At 42.7% G+C, this 25,774-nt stretch overlaps 1 long non-coding RNA gene across 1 annotated transcript; it reads left to right on the top strand.

Moving 5' to 3' along the window:
• Positions 1-15,297: 15,297 nt before the first annotated feature.
• Positions 15,298-21,795, top strand: LOC122458525. The gene is made up of 3 exons (XR_006278566.1): positions 15,298-15,408; positions 19,320-19,938; positions 21,028-21,795. It is a non-coding gene; the product is annotated as an uncharacterized LOC122458525 (long non-coding RNA).
• The last annotated feature ends 3,979 nt before the right edge of the window (positions 21,796-25,774 follow it).

The following is a 25,774-nucleotide window of genomic DNA, read 5'->3' as shown; positions in this document are numbered from 1 at the left end:
GGATCTGGGGCAAAATAAAATTGGGGATTGATCCTGCTTTGAGCAGGGGGTTGGACTAGATGATCTCCTGAGATCCCTTCCAACTCTGATATTCTATGATAAAGCCCACAGGGAGGGACTGGGGAGCAAATCTCCTTAGGGACCCACTCCGAGAGCTTTCTTCTCCTCCATCATTCCATCAGGGGAGCAGAGTTTGTGGAAAAGGCTCAATACAAATCTTGTTATTCCACAGGGCTTTCATCTATACATTCACACTGGATCAAAGATATCAAGAGCTAGATGTCTACTTTTGGAGTGAAAAAATCTGGCCACTCTAGGGGTGTGTTCACATTTTCTCTAGTAGAGATGACTTGTCTGCAGACTGTGAAGTGTTTGCCTGCACAAGGCTTCCCTCTGACTGTAGCATATAATCTACACCTTGGACACAAACAAATTACATCACACATTCCACTTAAGGCTAGCCCTGGAGGCTCCAACTAGGACATACTATGAATTGTGCTGTGGCAGGCTGCTATGAGTACATAACACTAAGAATTCAAATCACTGCTTGAGATTCCTAGTCACTTGTGGGTGAAACTTAATAAAATGATAAGGAACTGAATAGTTTGATATCTGAGCTAGTAGCCCTCTCTATTTGTGCAGTTTAATCAGCTGAAAGTTTCCTGCTGAAATCTCCAAGGGCAAAACTCTCCGGAGTCAATGGTAGGGGAAGATGATAAGGGTAATTTATTGAGTTTAGCATTTGGTTAATGTGCTGGTAGTATTTGGGGAGGTCCAGGGATTTGAGTTTATTTTTAGTTTGGGGAGCTATGGGTGGTTTTTTGGGGGATGCTGTTAATTTTTAAACATTTGATCTACAAAGGAGTAGTGATTTCTAGAGTGGGGCACAATCATTCCCATCAACTCCCTTCTCACTAACCTATGACCCTCCAAGATGGAGAGGCAGACACATTTTCTGCTCAGTAGGGGGAGGAAGAAGAAATTCTTGAAGACCTTGACCCAAAAAAAGTGAGCTCATTCTGGAAGAGCAACAGGGAAAAATACCAGGGAAGCAGTGGACTGTGTGTGAACAGGCTATGGCTAGAAGCAATAGCAACTAGGGTTAGGTCCATGCAGAAACTCTGGGAGAGCAGCATAGACTGGGAAGAGAGTCAGTACAACAAGACACACCACTAACTGATTAGAGGAGATTCCAGGCCCAAGAGACTAGGCTGATCTGGAGATGCACCCCAACCCCAGGAGCCCTAACACTGTAGCAGGCCCCTCACTCATCTCACAATAGGGACAGTTATTGTGTCACCTTAAGTTGCAGCTGTTTAAGACACTGTATTGGAGGACAAGCCCTGGTAAAATATTCCTCTATTTAGCCACAACTTCAAATTATTATCACAACACACTACAGCTAGTAACCTAGCATTTGAAGCACCTTCAGTGTTTGCCTCCAAGTTACGGTACCCCAGAAGACCACTGATACTTTAGAGGTTTGATGCATCCATGTGAGTAGTAGTATTAGTAGTAGTTGTAGTTAGTGAGAAGTAATGACGACAATATTTTTGAACACACATGAATTTACTCCTACAGTGTGCAGCCCTTTTATGTTCATTTTCCAGGAGCTTTTGAATGCTTGAGTAGCATGAAAAAATTATATTAATTTACAATTCAAGTGCTTCCAAATGCACACAAAGTATTTGCATGTTCCATTCTAACAAGTAGCAGAAACAATACAATGGAACTTATCTAACCAATTAGAGCTTACCACACAGTCGGACTAGCAGACACTCACAGAATTATTTCCGATCAAACCAGGTGTATTGTCCAAGTAAGAGAATTAAAAATTGCAGTCTACTTGCAGATATTCCATGAGCAGAGAGACGAAGCTCATTTTTGTTGCCAGTTATTTGCTTAGCTTTAAGGGTTACTATGATACCAATAGCAGTTTTAGTCCCCAATCCTGCAGACACTGATGCATGTACCTTTACTCAGGGGAGTACTCCCAGCTGCTGCTAATACTCATTAGTACAGGGGATAAATCCTACAATAAAATTATACACATTCCTGAGTGTTTGCAAATTCAGAGAATTAATGCTACCCATTGCTAAGCTGGACTACAGCAGGCCAGGAAAATAAGTTCACTAATGGCTCAGATTCAAATACCCTAAGTAGAGTGCTATTGCATAGATTCTGCTTTAACTCAAATTGACACCAAGTTAATAAAAATCTCTAGCTACATTTCCTTCCAGGCTGTTCTACAAGCAGTAAACTCAAATATAAAAAGTACAGACCATATAAAGTAGCACTACTAGTTCCTCAGCACTCCCTGTGCTGACTTCTACCCAGTACAGTCTCCCACCTCCTTTCAGCTTTTCCTTCTTCTGAAGGAACCACTCCTACCTTTAAAGTGTTGAGCTTGAATATCTCAGCTGCACCTAATTATGTCCTAGCAGACTCTGAACCTGGGATGGATATTAAGCCTGAAACCACAGGCTATTGTCTGATATAGCAGCATCTTCTCTTCAGGGAACCCCTGGAGTGGGGCATGGCAGGGTTTCTAGGTCCCTCCAGCAAGTCACATTAGCATATCCAGTCCTGAAAGTTGTTCTGTGGGCAGACTCTTGTGCCTGTAGGGATCTTATTGACTTCAGTGAAGGCCCATTGGCTTTCCCTATGGGCTTAAGGGTCTAACTGTGTGGATTAGTATGCAGGATCAGGTCTATAGTTGGCCATAAGAACTGGAAACACAAAAATGCAACAAAGAAAAAAGTAAAATCTTGATCATTTCTAAATAAGGTCATTCCAGTCAGTCTTTAGTACACTCCATTGGTGTTTTCCCTTAGGAAGAATTTATAATAGGTTTAATTTTTAAAAGGATAAAATGAAGTCATGATTGGGGAGAAGAATATATATTTTAATTATTAAAAATAAGAGCCTTTTGAATACCTTCTCTAGTGCTTGAGTTTGGAAGATGTTAAAAAGAAAACCAACAAGGGTCATTTACTTGAAACTTTATGGTAAATTGCTATTTGTGGTTCAGAATATGCAATATTTGTTTCATGTGTAGACCTCACTGTGCTTTGCTTCAAATAATGAGCATTTTTTAAGAGAAAGTAAGGCTAGCCAGCCCAGCAATAACACATGCTCACACACTTCATGAATACAACAGAGTCGGGCTATTACTGGATTTAATTGGGCATCATTAGTGTATTCAATCAGGATTAGGAAGTATAAAGCAAAGATTAAGGTTATGAACTGGAGATATATTGGTCTGACCACACTTTTTCTTCTGAGTCCCAATGGCAGATTTCAGCACTGCTGACCTATTATTCGTGGAAGCAATGTCCTGGGTCAGGTCATTCAAATGTCCCTCATTTTTATTTTCTCCCTTAGGATGGCAGCTGCTGTAAAAGGATAACCTCCTTGACCTCAGCCATCATCTCACTGTGGATTTTCATCCTTGAAGCTGTTAATTGAAACCACAGAATCACAAGAGCAGTACTCTACACAGTTTAGTCCCATGTCATGTGAAGCCCGCATCCCAGCTAGGAATGCATGTATACTGATTATTATGACTGACATTGCCTATTAGGGTGGGATATAAAATCACATCACAGTGTAGACTTTTTTTTAAATGGTCTTGCAACCCTTCTACATCTGGCTTAATGTTTCTACAAATAGCTTGACTTTTAAAGGGGAAGGGGGGGCGGGGAAGCTGTCGGTGTTCTGAGCTTTAAATGATTCCCATTTGTAACTCCATGAATGGCACATTTGGTCCAATTTCCAGGCTCTGGCATTTCTAATCTGTCATGCTATAAACAGTCAGTAGGATGTAAACTTTCCCCCAAGAGGGGAAAAGTGCAATCAAATTGGCACCCCAGCCAGAAGCCAGCTATGTAGTATTATCAGAAACATGTCATTTCTCAGACTCTGCAACAGTTCCATGGGGTTAGCATCTGACCATTAGTGTGATGCTAAATACAGTGAGCCTGATTCTCTACTGCCTTGTACCTTGAAAAGTGAGCACAGAGTGGGTGCCAAGGCTATGGAGAAATTTGATTTAATATTGTTCACATACACTCTACACTCCTTTGCATAGGTGGAGATGGGCACACCAGATGCAAGGCAGTGGAGATTGGGTCTATTTATCTGGCATTCCTTTCTGTTGTTTGAAAATCAAAAATGATTTTAAAAATTGTGTGGAAAGTAAATGAGAACATCTACTGAAAGCCACTAAAAGAAGGTGCTCAAGCTGAAAGGCACATACTGAATATGGGGGTATTCAATTGGTGACAGTCTGAATCACTTTCTGATGTAAATAAGAAAGAAAACAAACAAATGTCTCATGTAATGGCCACATCTGATTGTTTGGTAGAGATTTGGACACAGGCCAGTTACATTCTCTGCCTTCCCTTAAAAATCTTTTCAGCTAGAATTTTCTGCATGCTTAAGTACACTTCAGTTCAGCTGGAAGAGGCAAGCCTGAAAGCTCCCCCTTTAACTACCGATGCCCTTGCCAGGAAGGAAGCTTCCCCATAATTAAGGTGTATGGTAAATATTTATAGTTAGAACACAAGTCCAGAAGGGTACTCTCCCTTATACAAAGAAATCCAGCTCACAGATCTTGAATTAGCCTCTTAAAAAAAAAGACAAGCAATGACACCATCACAAAGATTTAAAAGGCAAGACAAGAAGGGGGATGAGGGTGGTTAGTGTCTCAAGAAACAGCAACAACAAAATCCCCTTTACTTCCAGAGAGCGCTGTAACTTTTCTTTTGAATTTATTTCGATTTATTCCCTATATAATTTTCTATTTAGTAAAAAAATTGCCCAGGCTATTTTTAAAAACACACCCAGGACTCTTGGCTTCAGTGATTTTTATCCTGAGGCCCCAGTTCAGGAAAGAATTTAAGCACATGCTTAAATCCATCTTTGCTCAGCAAAGCATGTAAGCAAGTGCTTAAGCCCCATTGAAGTTAAAGCACAACTCTTTGCTGAATTGAAGCCCTAGTGAATCTCACAGGCTTCCTCACATAAGAAGTTTTATCCTCTTGGTTTTGTGCTCATGTTTCTTCTTTTGTTGCTATCAGGCTGATTTGAATAGGAATGGGAAGTCTGAAAATCCCATTTCCACTCTTATCATGCCAAAGCCTTCAAGATAAATATTTAGAGCTGTCTGAATTACTAGATCTAAATTAACCCTTTTCCCCCCCTCTAAAAATTATTCCCAATCTTATCCTAATTTGTTGGAATGCGTTCACAAGAATGCACTGATTGATTAAGAAGAACAATTTTCTGTCTTTTCTGTAAACTTCTATTTGCTATTTATTATTAGTTATTGTAGTGTGATTAGTCATCCAGATCATATACTATTGGTTTTATTCTTCAATTGCAAAACTTACTTTTAAAGTATAAAATGAGTAGTGAATAACAAATAGCTCACTTCCTGTATGATTTTTTGAAAAAATGACGCATGCTAAAATTCATGAAAATGTTGAAATGTAGGAATATGTCCATGAACAGCCAGTGGATTCCAGAATACTCATGAATAATATGAGGCTACATATAATAGCAAATCTAACTTACTGCTTTTATTCATAACAGTACCATAGGATGACAGAGGCTTGGTCTAAACTTAAAACTTATATCAACATAGTATGTCAGTCAGGGGTGTGAAAAACCACATCCCTGACCAACACAGTTATGCTGACAAAATCCCAGTGTAGACATAGTTATGTGGTGGGCGGAGTGCTTCTCTCTACAAACTTCTGTTGGTGTACACTCCATCTACACTAGAAGGATAGTGCCAGCATAGGTTCCACATTGTAGGCACAGCCTAAAACTCTTTACAGCAAGAGAATGAAGAGTGGCAAATAATGTATAACAAATGCACTTCTGATATTAATCTTACGGTGTCTGTACTAAAGTTTGTGAAATTCAGGAGTTATAAACATTTTCACAAATAAACAGGTGGCCATCTAAATATTAACAAATAACAAATAATGTGAACCCACATAAACAAAGCAGAGTGAACTCACCATGTTGACTTTTTAGGATATGCATGATATCATTAACCCCAAAATTCAAAAATCAGGAGTCAGATTCAACAATCGTGATTCACCCCAAAATTGTGACACTTTTTAATTTAAAATCATGGTTCTGGTCATTCTTCATTTTTGAACTCCCCTGCCTATACCCAGTGTGAGAGATCATTAGTCTTGCCAACTCTCACAAATTCATAGAAAGTTGACTTTGGCCCCAGAAGTTGCTGGAGGACCCCACTGAGATCAGGGCCCCTGTTATTCACTGTAACACATAATAAGAGATAGTCCTTGCCCAGAAGCATTTATAATCTAGTGCAAATGCTTTCCAGTCACATCTGTGCCATAATTAGCTGCCTCCCAGCCTGAGAGGATGGAACTAATGGGATCAGGTGTTAGCCAGAGAACCCCTGGGCTTTATAAAAAGGGATGAGAGGACTTGGGGGGGGGGGTGGAGAGGGACTGCAGGAAGTAGTTTAAGCTCCTGGGGAAGGCAAGGTGTGTAGGAAGCGGGGGGGTAGTTATTAATCTGCTAGGGAAAAGGGTCTCTAGGAAGCAATGCTCAGCTAAAAGAGCAAGGGAGAACTCTGCAGGGCTTGGGAGATGGGGTGAAGATCAGGGAATGCTGGTTAGATGCGGGGGAAACTCTGAGTGGGACTCCAGTGAATGTAGCTTGGGAGTCAATGCTCTGTAACAGCAGGGAAGACCTTAAAGATAGCCTAGAAGAGGGGCTGAATAGTAGGCCAAGCAGTGTAGAAGAATCTCTTGTTTGAAAGTTTTGGTTGGACTTCTGTTACCCTGGAAGGGGACTGAGCTTGAAAGCTACCTAGCCTGAAGGGCTCTCATGCAAGCTTCAGACCACTATGGAGCCAGAATGACAAAAAATGGGGGTTGTCAGAATAAAATAACCCTGGTTCAAGGGAGTGTACCAGTGGTGAGTCCCACTCCAACCCCCAATAAAAGTCCCACATAGTAGCACTATGAATCCCTGTTTAATAATAAGGATTATGAAGGGCACAGAATTATTAAGAGCATTTGGTGGAAGGTGCTAGGCTTCCACTAGACTAGAAGACATTGCATTTGAATAAATCTTGCTTTAACTTTGCTTCCTTGAAATCAGGTGATGGGACATAATTTAGTGTGAGACTACCTGCATCAAAGGCCAAAAACTGCATGAACCCTGAGAGTTGGCAATACTATAACATGTGCTTCTATTAGCCAACAAGCTCTGCATCAGACACATAGGCCACAAAATTGGCATAATGGGCTCCCCCCCCCCCTTGGTGTGGAAGGCACATTGAGGCATAGCTGTGGCAGAGCACAGTCATGCTCTTCTCCAGCTGCTGAAACGAATGGCCCCTTGGAGCTGGATGCAGTGTAGAGCAGCCCTAAGGCTTCTCCAAGTTGCATGATAGGCTGAATAACCTCTTGGACAGTCCCAGGACTGAAAGGCTGTAAAAAGGGAGAAGCAGGGGTGGCAGGTTTGCTCCTCAAATAAAGACCAGCTGCTACATACACTTGAAAAGGACTGTTGGGTGTGTAACATTAGAGTGACTGTGCACATGTACAATTTGCAGGATGAGTTCCATATGGCATTGGGAACCCCAGCTCAGTTTGTATATGTAACTGAGTTCAGCGTCCTAGGCAAGGTGAGTTCACAAGTACACCAGACAATAGGACGTATGGTGGTTGTAACATTTGCAAAACCCCTCTAATGTACTTTTACACAGCTCTCCAGCATCAAAGTATTTTGAAGGGAGTTTGGTCTCCACTGGTCACTGCCATTGGTACAGTTTCCTTTGCCTAGACACACAGACTTTCTGTTTTCTGTTCCCCTTTTACTCTGCTGGAAACTTCTAGTACTTTCTCCACTTCCTCCACCAGATTGTGTTGCTATGGGAGGAGTTCATCAAGACATATTTAAAAGCAGGTAACACCTAGGGATTGGAAACATTTACATGTCAGAAAAAAAAGATGTTCATAAAAAAATATGCACACATTTGCATGTAATGATTTCAGCTGAAATACATGTTACTGGCTATCTTCTTTAAAACCTTTGACTGGCACATGAGAAAACAGTGCTAAAAAAGCACCATTAATAATAGTTAAACCACTCATCCCACTACTGTCAGTGTGGGGAGAGAAAAAAAATGGACAAAATGAGTGAAAATCTAGGCTGCTGCCTTGCAGCAAAAACGAATATACAGTCACCCTTTTACAGTCCACTCCTGCACAAGGCTGCATAATTTTAGATAAACATCCAGTCTTTTAGGTGCTTAAATGAATGGAATTAAATGTGCTTGTCCCATCACTAGTGAAACTGAATCTCTATAAAAGCCTTGATATAATATGCTCTTTATGCGCAATGTGCTCAAATAACCATGCCTTCAACTATGGTACAGCTGAGTGTCTGAATGCAATAAAGCATCAATAGGAGGCTGTATCACTCCAAAGAAATGAACTACACAGGAGAGGAAGTGAAAATGGTAGGACACTTGAAACAAACCTCTACATGCAGATTCCAGTTGGAATAAACCAAGAGTAGCTCTTTAAAATTGATGGAGTTACACTAGTGTAAAACTGGTGAAAGAGTAGAATTAGTCCCATTAAAAATTGACCACTTAGTAAAAGATGAGATACTCCCCCAAAAAATAAACACCACCACAACACAATTCCAGCTAAAAAAGCTAAATTAGCTATGTTTATATGCAAAATGAAAGTCCTTTATTTCTACATCCAAAATAATTCAGGGGAGGGCAAAGATGAACAAGACAAAGTACAATCAGTGGATATCCATCCATAGACATTTCTGCCTAAAGCATCACAGAGGGCCAGAGGTGTATGTAGAAAGCTTTGCTTTCCAGTGTTCCTTTTTCTTTTGCTTTAGAGGATTCCTTCACTCTGTTACCGAAGAGAGGACTTTTTTCTCCTCTTTTGTTTTCACAAGACTCCTGATTTGTAACAATTGCTTCCATGTAAGAAGCAGATAAATAAAACTCCCAAAACACGCCTCTTTGAAGGCATGCCACTATCAGCATACTGATAGCCCAACTATATTCCCATGAAGTCCAAATACTGTTATTTTTAGGAAGAGTAGTGCATGTTGGCAACTTATTACTGAGTTTAGAAGCCTAAAAATTCTATGTTAGCATCAAGTGCCTTGCATAAAGATGGTATGTTTATACTTCAGATGCACCGGGAACATTATCCACAGTAAGAGGCAGAAATAGATACTTTTCTTGCTGATGACGCAATAATACACTAATTCCTTTCAATTTTACATTGTGTTGTTGCATGATGAAAGGCATTACCTCTTATTATTAATTCTCCTCCCAATTTAATGGGATGCTAGGGTACTAACTGCCCTCCCCCCCACAGTGAACAGGTAGTTAATTCCAACTGAGCTTTCCTTTTCCTTTCCACGGGTACTCAGAGGAAGGCTCTGAGAGTGTTTGTTTGGAAAGCATGGGAAAATCCTACGACTTATTCTTGAAGAATTGAAAGCCGTGTTTACAGTAAGGAAATTAAAATCATTTAACAAACAGAATAAAGAGCAAGTTTTCAGTATCTTTTCTCTCCTGTGGATGTTGAACTTTTATATTGTACTATATATACTCACTATTATTTAATGACTGCTGGATTTACTCCATGAAGCAACTTCTGTTGGTAGCTTAGAAGTAATTCAAGAATAGCCTCCCTTCTGGAGTTCTCTAAACATTCTATTCTGAGAAACAACTGTCTAGGATTTCAAGAAATTGCTTCTCTAGTATCTGCATGTATAGAAGAGGCTATCATATGTGATCTTGGAATATGTTTAGTAGGCTTATTAGAGAATGAGGGTGTAACAGGGTGATCTGCCTCTTTAAGGAGCAGGGGGCCAGGTACCAGCCAGAGCAGTTCAATTATCAGACCTAGCTGAGAAAGGAATATGTGATTATAAAAGCCAGCACTTGGCGCACTTGAGAAGATACTGCCGAGGGATATGGGATTCTGTAGTAGGTCCCAGCACACAGGGAGTGAAGGGAAGAGTTTGTTCTCCATTCATCATTGAAACAAAGAGAAAAGTATGTGGGATCTGAGTCCTATGGTTGGTAGAGGAACTGCTTTGTATTGACTAGGGCTTATGTTGAAGAAAAACGTTAGCCTGAAAGAGCTGAGGGTATGATAGTGTCCTCCTAGGGCTGGAGTAACAGGGCACCAGCCTCTAGCTCAGGGGTGGGCAAACTATGCCCTGAGGGCCGAATCTGGCCCCTCAGGGCTTTGGATCTGGCCCATGGGACTGCCCCCCATGGTGCCGCAGGCCCCACGCCGCTCTCAGAAGCGGCCGGCACCACATCCCTGCCTGCACTTCACACCCCTCCTGTACCCCAACTCCCTGCCCTGAGCCCCCTGCTGCACCCTGCACCTCCATGCACCCCAACTCCCTGCCCTGAGCCCCCTGTTGCACCCCTGCTACACCCTAACCCACCCCTGCTCTAGATACTGTCAGAAGTATGTCATGTATTAGAACAGGGGGGACCAACCTGTGGCTCCGGAGTGACATGCGGCTCTTCAGAAGTTAATATGCAGCTCCTTGTATAGGCACTGACTCCGGGGCTGAAGCTACAGGCACCAACTTTCCAATATGCCAGGGGGTGTGTTTGCTCACTGCTCAACCCCTGGCTCTGCCACAGGCCCTGCCCCCTCCCCTGAGCCTGCCATGCCCTTGCTCCTTCCCCCCCCCCCCGAGCCTCCTGCACACCACAAAACAGCTGATCGGGAGGTGCGGGGATGGAGGGAGGGAGGGGGAGGCGCTGATCAGCAGGGCTGCTGATGGGTGGGAGGTGCTGGGGGGGAGCTGATGCGGAAGAAAGTAATCAAGTGCTCCTTTCCAGCTCTGCATATGAGAATGGAGCAATTGGGAGTCAGAATGTTGTTTGCTTATGGTAGTGTGCTGGAGGCCTAGTTCCTTTTGTTTTTATCACGTTTTTATTTGCTATAAATAAGGATCTCTTTTTAAAAGCAACCCAACAACAACAAAATGTCAGATCCCAAGTAGAAACCATTACAGTATATTTTGCACTCTGCTATTTAAAAAGCATTTTCTGGACCACGATTACATCCTAATGTTTCTTTACAAACAAAAGGGGGCCATATGGTCTTGAGAGTGGGTAGTGGGTAGAAAAGGTGTGTGAAACTGACCTACCACTTGAGAGAGAGAAGAAGAAGAAATGTCTCTGTTCTTTAATTCTCATTGTAGTTCCTTGGAAAATTTAAGTTCAGTGAATATTTAAGGATTGGGGAGGCAGGGGGTTGGCTTCCAGATTTAACTACTTAGTATACTTCTAACTTGTTCTGAGAATGTAATTAGATAGTCATAAATGGGAAAAGCCATTTATAATTACTATATTACAGTAACTCCTCACTTAAAGTCATCCCGGTTAACGTTGTTTCATTGTTACGTTGCTGATCAATTAGGGAACGTGCTCGTTTAAAGTTGTGCAAGGCTCCCTTATAACATCATTTGGCAGCTACCTGCTTTGTCTACTGCTTGCAGGAAGAGCAGCCTGTTGCAGCGAGCTAGTGGGGGCTTGGAACCAGGGTGGACTGGCAGCCCCCCATCAGCTCCCCTAAGTTCCCTGTGCAGCAGCTGCCCAGCAGGCTATCAATTGCCAGCAGTTCGGTTGTCCCTCCCCCCACTGCCATGTGCTGCTCCTGCCCTCTGCCTTGGAGCTGCTCCCCAGAGCCTCCTGCTTGGTATGCGGGGCTGGGAGGGGCAGAAGAAGGGGGCTAATGTCAGGATGTCACCTTGCCCCCTGCTTCTTCATCCTGCTTACCCCATTTCCATAGAGCAGGGGGGACATACGACAGGGCTCAGGACAGAGAGAGCTTCCTGGCCACAGCTTCTGTCTCAACTTGCTGATCTACTTAAAAAGGCAGTGTACTTAGAGTGGGATCAGAGTACTTAAAGGGGCAATACGCATCTCTCTCTCTCTTACACATGGTGTGTGTCTCTGTCTCTGTCTGCTATGCTGTCTCCCCTCCCTCTATTCGTGCTTCCTTGTAGAGTGTGAAGCTACATTAACAACAATGGGTTAAGCCTTGAGAGCTCAGCTGATTGCTAATTCATCATTTAGCAGTAAGGCATTCTCTAGGAAATATCCCACTCTCTGACTTCACCACCTCAACCAGGCTTCACAATCATCATCGCTGTGTACCAGTATTAAATTGTTTGTTTAAAACGTATAGTGTGTGTGTGTGTGTGTGTGTGTAGTCTATATCGATCTAAATATCTATATATCTATATAGTCTTTTGTCTGGTGAAAAACATTTCCCTGGAACCTAACCCCCCCATTTACATTCATTCTTATGGGGAAATTGGATTAGTTTAACATCGTTTCGCTTAAAGTCACATTTTTCAGGAACATAATTACAGCATTAAGCGAGGAGTTACTGTAGTATAGTGAAAGCGGCAAAACTTCTAAATGTAGACAAGCCCTTAGGCACTTTTAAAACTTTACCCAGAAGTACTAGCAGCATAAGAAAATTCTTATAAAATTTCCAGTCCAGTGTTGTAGATTCAGCTAAGTTAGTAAATATTAGGCTAAAACTATTAAGGACAATTCAGTTGGCTCTTGATGACATGAAGAATTACAGTATTACATTTAAAACTAAATACAAATACTAGCATATGAAATACAGGGATTTTTAGACCTGCTTTAATACACATCTAAATGCAGCCTTAGGTATGGAGCCATTAGGTTTTTCAGAGAGACTCAGCCTTCGTCTCAGAAAGGAAAGTACAATAAGTAATATTTATATAAAGCTTTTTAAATGGACTGGCACTGTTCCAGGCCAGGGTTGGCAAACACAGTGAAGATCGTTTCAAACAATGTGAAAAGAAAAAGCAGATGACTATCTAAAGGTAATGCAGAGGGATGCAAACAGGAAGTGTCGTGCAGAATGTGGTAATATTGGCCTAAGCACTGAGGAGAACTTATGGGGAGGGAAGGCATTTGGAATTAATCTCCTCAGCTGGTGTAAACTGGTGTAGCTCCATCAAAGGGTCTGGCACTTACATTTTAAAGGCCCTTTCCTCCCCCTACCCCCATTAAATTTGTTCGGTTTTTCTCCTGTATTTTTAGCCTAGTAATGGAATACTGCTTCATAATTACAGAACAAACAACTTGTAGGATCTGGGACGGGGCCCAGGGATGAGGGGCTTGGGGTGAAGGAGGGGGCTTGGGTGGAGCCAAGAGGTTCAGCGTATGGGAGGGGGCTCTGGGCTCAGGCAGGGGATTGGGGTGCGGGGGGTTGTGAGGGCTCTGGCAGGGGGTGCAGACTCTGGGGTGGGGCGGGGGATGAGGGTTTTGGGCTGTAGGATGGTGCCGCAGGCTGGGACTAAGGGGTTTGGAGGGCAGGAGGTGGACCAGGGCTGGGGCAGAGGGTTGGGGCATGGGGGGGCAGGCTCTGGCTGCAGGTGTGGGCTCTGGGGTGGGGATGGGGATGAAGGGTTCTGGGTGCAGGAGGGTGCTCCGGGTTGGGACCAAGGGGTTCGGAGGGCAGGAGGTGGATCAGGGCTGGGCCAGGGGGTTGGGGCACAAGAGGGGGTTGGGTGCAGACTCCGGGCAGCACTTACCTCAGGCAGTTCCCAGTAGCAGCGGCATGGCCCCTCTCCGGATCCTACATGGAGGCACAGCCAGCTGGCTCTGCACACTTCCCTGTCTGCAGGTGCCGCCCCCGCAGCTCCCATTAGTCATGGTTCCCAGCCAATGGGAGATGCAGAGCCAGGGCTTAGGGCAGGGGCAGCTTGCAGAGCCCCCTGGATGCCCCCTGCATAACAGCCAGAGGGGGGAAATGCCGGTGCTTCCGGGAGTCACACGGCACCATGACAGTCAGGGAGCCTGCCTTAGCCCCGACCAGTCTTTTAACAGCCGAGTTCCAAAGCTAACCCTTTTTGACCGGGCATTCTGGTCTGTAATCTGTAATCGAGTGACCAGAGAGATTGAAAGAACACTTCATTTGTGGACCCCTACAAAATTTTGAATGTCAGGGTGGTCCCCTTTGAAAATCTTAGACATAATCTGCTGACCCCCCAGGGATCCGTGAACCACAGGTTGAAAACCACTGTTCTATGATAATGACAACCTTTCATGCACCACCTAGGAATCCACAGACCACAAGTTGAAAATCACTGCCATACACCAATGGGTAAACATTGTAATGTCAAATACAGAAAGAGAAATGTGACAAAGTTCACTGCTTTTGGTATTTAAAACAGACAAAGGAAAGGAGTGACTATTTAATGAGAATAGGTTTGGGAAGTGTAACGTGTTAACACAGAAGGTAACTGTGCAGTTAGAAAGATGCAGTGCAATTAAAGCCAGTGTAAAAGTATTCTAAAGTTCATAACATACACCAATATATATTGAGGTGAGGTTTTGAAATTTAAAATATAGCTTTTCTCCTCTCACACTCAGTATAATGTTACAAGGAGAGAGATCTGAGGATGCTTATCTCACCAGCAGGTAATTCTCACTCTCAGATGCAAAGACAGCACAGCTGCAGGAGGTATGTGTGTAAGATATAGGGCAGAGGAGAACAGTGATTTAAGGAAGCTGGTAGTTCTTAAAAACAAAAGGAGTACTTGTGGCACCTTAGAGACTAACAAATTTATTAGAGCATAAGCTTTCGTGAGCTACAGCTCACTTCATTGGATGCATTTTGTGAGCTGTAGCTCACGAAAGCTTATGCTCTAATATATTTGTTAGTCTCTAAGGTGCCACAAGTTCTCCTTTTCTTTTTGCGAATACAGACTAACATGGCTGCTACTCTGAAACCTGGTAGTTCTTAGTAACTAGTTCTCAGGAACTGAGTTGAAACAAGATAACAAAATTAGCCAGCAAACAATGAATTTTCACAAAAATAATACAATAAATCCAGCTAAGTTTAAGACTCCATCTATGCTGCACACCACTTGCACCCGTGTGTAGAGTAAGTATAGTTACAGGGTGCAGTGAAAAAGCAGGTTGTATTCACAATGTGGGGTGCAGCTACTCCTTTCCCTGCCAGCACTGCCCTTCCCTGCTGCTGGGGTCTTGCACTGTGGCAGTGAAAGCCTCCAGCACAACTCCTCACTGCTGAGGCTTTTTCCAGTGCAGCTAAAAATAGCATTGAAGATGGTGAGGAGGCGCTGATTGGGCAAGGAGAGGCAATATAGGGTATATACAATAAAGTTCTGGCATGTTTTTACTCTGCTTGCCTAAGCTGTGCCTCACTAGCTACACTGTATTTCTACCGTGTTGGGGTGTGCAGTGTATGTACTCTACATGCTGCCAAAAGGAGTGTGCAGTGTAGACATACATTTAGTTATATACTGAAACCAAAGATTTTTAAGGTTAGTTCTTTTAAGCCAGTGGTGGGCAACCTGCAGCCCGTGGGCCGTACACGGCCCATCAGGGTAATCCACTGGTGGGCCACGAGACAGTGGTTACATTGACCGTCCACAGGCACGGCCACCTGCAGATCCCAGGGGCCATGGTTTGCCATTCCTAGCCAATGGGAGCTGCGGGAAGCGGCATGGGCTGCAGGAACGTGCTGGCTGCCACTTCCCGCAGCTCCCATTGGACGAGAACGATGAAGCGTGGCCAATGGGAGCTGCGGGAGGCCGTGCCTGCAGACTGTCAGTGTAAACATTGTCTTGCAGCACACCAGCAGATTACCCTGATGGGCCACATTCGGCCTGCAGTTCGCAGGTTGCCCACCACTGTTTTAAGCAGTGAACCACATAATTAAGTAAGCCAAGTGAAGTGAGCTCACACAAGATATGAACAATAATTCTGGCAGTTACAGGTTAAAAGCACGGTATTTAAATCGGCACCAAATCAGTTTGTTGCAATGTTGTCAGATTCAAATCCTAGAATTTAGTCCAGTTATGGTTCTTAGGAGAATTGTCCCCAATCTTCAGTTATTTAAAGGTTCTGTTTCTTTCCTACTTCTAGTATAATATATCTTGGGATTAATTTGGAATCAGGATATCTTAAATAGTATCTCTAGAAATTAAATTTGTTAATCTGAAATTTTAATTCAAAGATTCAGAACCTTGGTTTGGATTTATGGAACAACAATCTGAACTACAAGGGAGGATTCAGATTCTAGAAAGGCAGTATTTCTACATTTCCCAGCAATATTCTGGCTTCCTTCAAAGCACAGTGTCGTAAATATAAAGGGAAGGGTAACCACGTTTCTGTATACAGAACCATAAAATCCCTCCTGGCCAGAGGCAAAACCCTTTTGCCTGTAAAGGGTTAAGAAACTAAGATAAAATCACTGGCACCTGACCAAAATGACCAATGAGGAGACAAGATACTTTCAAAGCTGGAGGGTGGGGGACGGGAGACAAAGGCTCTGTCTGTCTGTCTGTGTGTTGTTTTGCCAGGAACAGATCAGGAATGCTCTTCAGAACTCCTCAGCAATTCTGTTAAGTTAGGTTTCAGAGTAGCAGCCGTGTTAGTCTGTATTTGCAAAAAGAAAAGGAGTATTTGTGGCACTTTAGAGACTAACAAATTTATTTGAGCATAAGCTTTCATGATCATCAAAAAAAACTTATGCTCAAATAAATTTGTTAGTCTCTAAGGTGCCACAAGTACTCCTTTTCTTTATGTTAAGTTAGTAAGTAATCTAGCTAGAAATGCATTATATTTTCTTTTGTTAAATGGCTGGTAAAATGGGTTGTGCTGAATGGAATGTATATTCCTGTTTTTGTGTCTTTTTGTAAATTAAGGTTTTGCCTAGAGGGATTCTCTATGTTTTGAATATGATTATCCTGTAAGGTATTTATCATCCTGATTTTACAGAAGTGATTCTTTTACTTTTTCTTTAATTAAGATTCTTCTTTTAAGAACCTGATTGCTTTTTCATTGTTCTTAAGATCCAAGGGTTTGAGTCTGTGTTCACCTATGCAAATTGGTGAGGATTTTTATCAAATCTTCCCCAGGAAAGGGGGTGTAGAGCTTGGGGGGATATTTTGTGGGGAAGACGTCTCCAAGTGGGCTCTTTCCCTTTTCTTTGTTTAACACGCTTGGTGGTGGCAGCATACGGTTCAAGGACAAAGCAAAGTTTGTACCTTGAGGAAGTTTTTAACCTAAGCTGGTAAGAATAAGCTTAGAGGTTCTTTCATGCAGGTCCCCACATCTATACCTTTCATGGTGACAAGCAAGGTAGGCTATTTCCAGCAGTTAACAAGAATATCTGAGGAACAGTGGGGGGCGGGGTGGGGGGGGGGGAGAAATAACATGGGGAAATAGTTTTACTTTATGCCCCTCTGCCATGTACATTGGTCAAACTGCACAGTCTCTACGTAAAAGAATAAATGGACACAAATCAGACGTCAAGAATTATAACATTCAAAAACCAGTTGGAGAACACTTCAATCTCTCCGGTCACTCGATTACAGACCTGAGGATGGCTATTCTTCAACAAAAAAACTTCAGAAACAGACTCCAGCGAGAGACTGCTGAATTGGAATTAATTTGCAAACTGGATACAATTAATTTAGGCTTGAATAGAGACTGGGAATGGATGAGTCATTACACAAAGTAAAACTATTTCCCCATGTTATTTTTCCCCCCCACCTCGCCCCCCACTGTTCCTCAGATATTCTTGTTAACTGCTGGAAATAGCCTACCTTGCTTGTCACCATGAAAGGTTTTCCTCCTTTCCCCCGCCGCTGCTGGTGATGGCTTATCTTAATCACAGTGTGTATGATAAACCCATGTTTCATGTTCTCTGTGTGCGTATATCAATCTCCTCTCTGTATTTTCCACCAAATGCATCCGATGAAGTGAGCTGTAGCTCACGAAAGCTTATGCTCAGATAAATTTGTTAATCTCTAAGGTGCCACAAGTACTCCTTTTCTTTCTTCTTACTCTTAACTTTAATTTTGGGAGAGTTTATCTCATTGTTCTCATAAGAGTAGGAATAGTTTCCCCCAATTTGACTTTAATTTTAAACAACTTCCAGGTTCATTATAAAATCAATATCTTAACTCCAAATAGTTAGAATATTCTATCTTATTTTTAAGCATTGCCTAGACACTTCAAAACATTAGTAAAATAAACAGATTCTACTTCTCATTGTCTAATATTATATTCACAATTAAAAGTACCAATTCCTTCATATAACATTTGTACATCAGTACGTGAACATACATTTCCATATTAACTTTATACCAGTACTTTAGCCTTGTTCCTAAACTAGTAAAATACTCAGCTACAAACATAAAAGTTAACACTTTTAACTATATGCATGCTGGCAAATTGGAGATTTTTTACAAGAAAGGAATTCAATGTTGTAACCTTGAAAATCAATAAACAAGGTCATACATTCCTTTGTTCTCAATAGTTCCATGTTTCTCAGGATGCAAAAATATTTGTTATTTGTTTTTCTTTTTATGAATTTGAAAATGTTGTGAAATTACTTATTAAATTAATTTATTCTTTTGCACATTGCCAAGTGATGCATTAATGGTTGTGATGGAACCATCTAGTTTGCTCAAAAATAAGAAACAAACATCTCCAAAACAATTTTGTAAATGTTTTAGGGACACTCTGATTTATGGTCTTACTTTTTGTCTGTGTTAATTTTATAGTTTATTTATGTGGGATCTTAATAGTCTTTAGCAAGGAGATAGAGCCTGCACTGATGCAAAGAAAACAAATTTTAGCTCCTTTTGCATACGTTTCTGTGTCACTTAATAGGAGATTAATTGAAATATCTGTTTTGATATTAAGTATCTCAAGATTTAACACACTAAAAGGTCTCATTTATGAGGTTACTCTTTCAGTTTAATACAGGTTATTCAAAGTGTTAAATACAAATCTAGATGAAGGAGGTTGGGACAAGGGAGGACAGGTCACCCTTGTAGGGTATGTCTACATTGCAAGTAAGCCTGGGCTCACACTCAGGATTGAGCCCGACCCCTCCACCCCCTTCCATCTACACACAAATCTCTGACTTGGTCTCGGACCTATGGTCCTAGAGCCCTGTGGTGGTAGAGTGTTCGAGCCTGAGTCAAGCTGAGATCCAGGGTTTGAACCCTATTACTTTGCAATGCAGATGCAGTCCACCCCAAATCAGCTCTTGGGAGTCCACCAAAGGTATTCCACAATCCCATGGGCCAATTTTCTTTGTCCTCTCTAAACCAAGAATCTCCAGTCAACTCCAGTGAAAATGGAAGCAACTCCCCTTGGTGTAGTGCAGCAGCTCAGTGAGTCAATGTTTAACCCTTCCCTTGTCTTCTGATCACAGAGCTACAAACATAGCATAACAGACTCTTCTATGTGTGCAATGGAGACTGAACAGAAAAAGTTTTTGCAAAGCTTCATGGTCACAAGAGCACAGCCAGATTTTGGTAAATCTCTGGTGCAAGGCCAACTAAACAGTGGACTTTAGCAAGAGTACCAGGAATGATGATACATACCAGAAAATAGCAAAGAAGTTGGCTGCACTGCAAATACACCAGACCAGTGCAGGGAGCAGATTAAACATGTCAAGACTGAGTACAGGAAAACTAGGAACCAGAACCACACCTCTGGCAATGTGCCAACATCATGCCCATTTTATGAGGAATTTCATTCGGCACTGTGCCAAGCACAGAGCCAACAGTGGTGCATGATGACCTCATCACCCAGGATGGTGCCCTGCTGGCCCCAGAATCCAGCATAGGGACTGGGAGCCAGCAGCAGGTGCAGAGTGAGGACAATTAAGTGTCTTTTTTTGCTGAAACTGGTCCCAGAGGAGGTTTTGCCAAAGGAGCAGCATGTCCTGGAGCTGTACTCAGAGGAGCTTTTCTGATATCCCCCTGAGGAATAGCCCACCATGGCACCTGCAGCAGACACACACAAAACAGAAGCTGCCCCAGAGTCTTGTAAGTTTCTATCTCCGTTTTAAAGTTTGTTAATATAGGAATTGGAGAGATTTCCATTCTATGAACCACTGAAAAAATTATTAGAAGCCCCAGCTAGCAGTTTGTATCTGCTAAAGCCAGATTGTATACTGGCGGCTTGGCTCCTCATCCTCATCCCCTCCACATGGAGTTCAAAATGACAACCAGTAGAAATGCTCTGAAAATGACTTTTTACTAGAAAGCACAGATTTTTCGTAGCGCATTCCTGTTTCTTAAAAATAATAACCTTACATTGCTGTGTCTATAAGTAATCTGCTCTGTAACCATTCAATAGTGTAACAAACCAGTAAAGGTAGTCCATTGATGACAAAATCATTTGTCCCAAATTCAACATGGGAGTTGAAATTTTGTCCAGAAATATGCCCGGGAACAAGGGATAAGGAAGATGGCTGTGGAGTTTTGTGTGTTTGAATGCAGCCATAACAGGCTAAGCCATGTGGAAGCCAACACTTCATCCTGTTGATTCCCTCATGAATTCAGACCCAATCCTAGGTACTGATAGTGCAAGCTTTTCCTAAAGCAAGAACTCTAGATAGGTAGTCACATTTGGGGGAAGGGCATATTTTCCAGGGCCACCTTGGTAACTGACCAGCCTATTCCACTCAGATGTGCTGTTCTGTCACTCTACGTTTGAATATTCTGGTTTCAGAAACTGAAGTTTCTCACTGGCTGCTTGGAATAATATCTCCTTTTCCCAACTGGGCACCATAAGAATGGTTATGTCTTCCAAAATCTGGAAGTCCTGAAATGATAGAAAAAGCTTTTGTATCATGGCCACTCATGCTCTAACACCACGTCGTTCTGCAATTTTTAGGGGAAAAGAAACGGTTTTGAAATTTTAATTTACCAGCGGCTCTGCAATTCTTTCCCTGCAATTAACCAGGTGGTATCCAGGGAGCTTCTGTAGTCTGAAGCATCCCTCTCACAATATACTGAAGTTCAATTTGGAAATGTAACATTTTATGTCCTTGAAATTCCACAAGGATTTTTTCTGTGCTCCTGCACTGAGCTATTCGAAATAATCCCCCTCTGTGTTTTGTCCTATTCCAGGTCCCTCAACTTCTGAAGCCTGCAGTACTCCCACAGCTCACCCACATTGCAGCAGAAGCATGGGTCAATGTATCTTTGTGGACTGTTCCAAAAGGAAGCATTTCCGTAATGAACTTGTGTTGAAGTTCTGGACAGAATCAACAAGCAGGTCCCGTACCAAATGCAGAGGGACTTACAGCTAGAGGAAAGGCTCAGGCTGGCTGCACAGCTTGAGGACAGGGTTTCAGCACGAGAGTGGGCCCTTGATTCACAGTTCCTGAAACAGCAATAGTGGCTAAGGGAGGAGGATAGAGCTCAGCAGGAAGAACTGTTTGAATGGCTGATATCGCTAACGGCCAGAGTACCAGTTCCTGCTGTACCACCCACACCATGGCCCGAGTCCCCTGTGCAGTACCCTGGGATTCAGTCCAGAAATAGCTTGGAAAACTCCGTGGCTGGGTGGCCCATGCACTTGGGCCCCAGGAGAGGCTGGGCAGGGCAACTTTGGCCCATGCAGCCCTCCAGATTGACTCCTTCCCCATGGATGCCACCATATCCCTCCACCTGCACCCAGGGTGTGGCAAAGTGTAAAGAAGAACAGGAGAAAGTGCACTTTTTTTTCTTTTATGGTTATGTTGTTACTGGTGTGGCCTGCCTGGCAATGGGTTAATCTTGTACTTCTCTAATACACGTTTATAAATAAAGCTTTTTATTTTATCAAGTTTATTGGTATCACTGCATCACATCATACAATGTGCATTTAAAATAATAAAGGTAAACACATGATCTGGTACAATTAGAAATCAGTATGCAAACATTGTATCTCAGCACAGGTAGCTACATCGATCCATAATATGAATCAACCCAACCCCTCATTTGATAAGTGGTCATGTCATTCATGAACACATTGTATGGCACTGAAAACCACCATAATCAATGAAACCACCAACCACATTGATAAAGGTACTAATCACCCTTTTTCTTTTGGCCATGCAAGTCCATAAGGTAGGAGCACAAAGCCTCCCTGACTTCTGTTGCCCGGGTGCCTCCAGCTCCAGCTATGGTAGGGGTACTATCCGGCTGAATGTACTGATTCAGTGGCCCCTCGCTGTCATATGTCCATTCAGGGGGAAATGGCTCACCTCTGCCTTCACAGTGATTGTGAAGAGCACAGCAAGCTATATTAACACAAACAGCACTGATGACTCTGGCATCCAAATGGGTCTATAGACATCTCCAATAGTATTCCAGTCTGCCAATAGCCCATTCAGCAACCATTCTGCACCTGCTGAGAGTGTAATTAAGCAGTCTTTTTCCAGGGCCTCCTAAATCAGGGTACAGTTTCGTAAGCCAAGGCAAAGGGGCTACATGGGGTCCCCAAAATAATGGTGAGGATAGTAACTCTGTTTATGCCAATGTCATTTGATGGGAACAGTATTCCAGCCTATCCATGAATGTAGACTCCCACTCAGCACAAAGCACTGGCATCATGACTTTTCCCAGTACAGCCCATGCTGACATTTATAAATCGACCAGTGTGATCCACAGGGGTCTGCTTAGCATTGGAGTAGTGCCTGCATAGCAATGGAATAGTGCCCTTTGCAGTTTATGTGCTCATGTGCTCCTTGAAGAGGGCAAATTAGAGGCACATGAGTTCCATCAATGGTCCTGGTACAGTCTGAAAACCTCATTCTCTCCAAGTCAGCAATTACTGCATAAATATCTTTTATGCACACCACCCTGGAAGTAAACCACATGCCTGATTGCCTTAGAAACCTCTGCCATCCCTTTACCCACAGTTGACTTTCCAAGACCAAAGTGGGTGGCAATGAACCTGTAGCAGTCTGGGGTAGCCAGTTTCCAGATGGTTATTGCAACCCTCTTCCAGATCAGCAAGTCCAGCCTCAGGTGTATCTTTATGTTGGGGGGTTGTGGCAAGCTGTTCACAAAGCTCCAGAAATGTAGCTTTCTTCATGCAAAAGTTCTGGATGCACTGCTGGTCATTCCAGGTTTGCAAGATGATGTGGTCCCACCAGTCTGTGCTTATGGCCCTGCTCCAGAAGCACCAGTCTACATAGAGAGCATCAGCAGCTGTGCCAAGTGTCATGAACAGCATCAGCCAGTGTAACTCTGCCATCCCTAGGAACTCCTCCTCCATCATAAGCTCTGTCAGGTGCCTTTAGTGGGTCATAAAATGCTACCAAAATGTCCACCAGAGTATCACAGAAGCTTTGCCTGTTTCCTGACACAGGAGTGAAAGGGCAAGCATGAGAAGTTGTTCAAAAGGTGCCTCTTCCATGTTGCTGGCTGTGGTAGCTGGGAGTGTACAGACCAAAATGACTGCAAGGCAGCATGTTTTGGTGGACTGTTTGAACATCTTATACCCTGCAAGGTGGACAGTCAAGTTCTCCCAGGTTGCACTACAGTCAAAGGGCTAGACTGGCCACATTTCAGCAGGGTGCTAGGGAGCCTGGTATATGGTTGGTTTGACTCAGGACTGTGTGCTGCAGTGTAGAGGGTCAAGCCCTGGGTTCAAGGCCAGATTAGAAAATTCTTAACATAAGATAATATAGATGCTCAAGCCCTGGGTTCTCTAACCCAGAGTCAACTGACTTGAGTCCCACTAACCCTGGGCTTACATTGCATATTTACACAACAATTAAATGCTTGTGTCAGCTGACTCAGGATCATAGGGCTCAAGATGCAGGGCTGTAAACTTGCAGTGTGGATGTCGGGCTGGAGCATGGGCTCAGGGACCCTCCCGCATTGTGGGGTTCCAGACCATGGGCTCCAGCCTGAGCCCAGATGTCTATACCACAATTTTATAGCCCCCTGAGCGTGAGCCCAAGTCGGCTGACACGGGCCAGCTATGGATGTTTAACCACTGTATAGACATACCCATAGGACTGGAATGTGTGAGGACATTAAAAAGCCTCTGTCTATTCCTTCCCTTACAACCACATAATTCTTTTGGAGGTGACAAGAGAACATTCATAGAGCTGGAAAGGTCTCTTCCGCTCAGGATGTAGAAAAAAGGATAACAAAACCATTTAAAACATCTCAGGATTCTCTTGTAGATAAAGTGGCCTAATATCAGGCCTTGGTTAGAGTTTAATGTAAGGAGACACAATTCAAATGTGAGCTATTACACTGTATCATTACCTTAGCTTCTAAGTAAAAGAATATCAAAATTGCATATTCAGGAGCCAAAATCAGACCCGTTGGGCATCACACATCTAATTTTGAAAATGTTAGTCTTACAATGTAAGGGCCTTGGCTGGTGAAGCACTATATAGATCTTTGGCAGGGAAGGAAGCAAAGAAGGATGAAGGGAAATACTCAGATTTTTAAAAAGATAAATGACTCCTAAATATTAAGGTTGGTGTAAGATTTGAGAATCTGAGAATTTTTTTTCCTGTCAATCATACTTCTCTCTCAAAAAGTAATAGCTGCAAGATACTAGAAGGAAATAGTTCTCTCTATATTTTTTTAATTTTGTTTACTTTGACATATATATATTTGACAACACTTGGTGTATAACATATTTCACTGTTTCCTCTCTAGTCAGTTTCCTCTGTGTGGCTCTTTCACTCAGTAACAGGGGAGAGAAATGTTTTTAAAATCTAGGGAAATGCAAAACCATACAACTGTCAGAGAAACTCCTGAATAGGTGTAACACCTGAAACCACTTTTAACTCATTTGTTAAACAATTGACTAGATTTAAAGTTGAATAACACCGCCCACTCCAGCTCAGTGTTCAGAATTCTGCTTATAGACCTAACCAGTCTTAAAATATTATTTTCTTGTTGTTGTTGACTTTCTAACGAATTGTATGTTATAACAGCAGACAATCAAGGTCATCCCCCAATGTAACATCTGCAGACCAATCCACAGGATGATGAGAAGAAAAATGGAAAGAAAATTAACCACAAATGAAAGCTGGTAACAGCCTTAACTTCTGAATCTTGATGCACTCCACAAAGGAGCAGTGTTTTTTCCTCTTTAAAAAAGGAATTCCCAGAGAGAAGGAAAAAAATATGAAACAGGTTTTCTGAGGTGACAGTGCCATCTGCAGGTTTCAGAGTAGCAGCCGTGTTAGTCTGTATTCGCAAAAAGAAAAGGAGTACTTGTGGCACCGTAGAGACTAACAAATTTATTAGAGCATAAGCTTTCGTGAGCTACAGAAGTGAGCTGTAGCTCACGAAAGCTTATGCTCTAATAAATTTGTTAGTGCCATCTACAGTCATTTCAGGAATTGAGTTTGGCTTGCTGTTCAACTATTTGTTTTCATTTGTGGCACATCAGAAAATGGCCGTTTAAAAGCAGAACCTTTTCAGAAGTGTGTGTTGAGTTTGGTTGTTTTTTAATTAAAAAATGCGTTGAATTAACCCCACCCCTAAGCTTTGGTGAAATACAGATCCAGCTTCAGATCTGAACTGAAAGGAAGCTCAATTCCAAATCTGGATTTTGCAGCCTGGGCCCACTTTCTTTTGAAATTGAACTCTGTTATTCCCTGTTTTAGATTTTCTCAGTGTACAGCTTACAAATAACTAAAAATTGCAATATTATGTAATGTACAAAACATTTTACACTATTGTGACTTTTTAATGTCCGTATACAGGGGCGCTGGAATGGGGGGGCAGAGGGCGGGTCTTCGACTCACAGTCCACTCTTGCTTCTGGCTTGACTCGGGGCAGGCCCTCAGGGGGAAGAGGAGGGGCAGGGGCAGGGTCACGGCGGGGGCAGGTCTGTATATACATATTTGGG

This window comes from Dermochelys coriacea, chromosome 2 (assembly GCF_009764565.3).
Source record: "Dermochelys coriacea isolate rDerCor1 chromosome 2, rDerCor1.pri.v4, whole genome shotgun sequence".
Lineage (NCBI taxonomy): Eukaryota > Metazoa > Chordata > Testudines > Dermochelyidae > Dermochelys > Dermochelys coriacea.
Note: the sequence above shows the minus strand (reverse complement) of the source record. Positions and strands in the feature narration are given on the sequence as shown.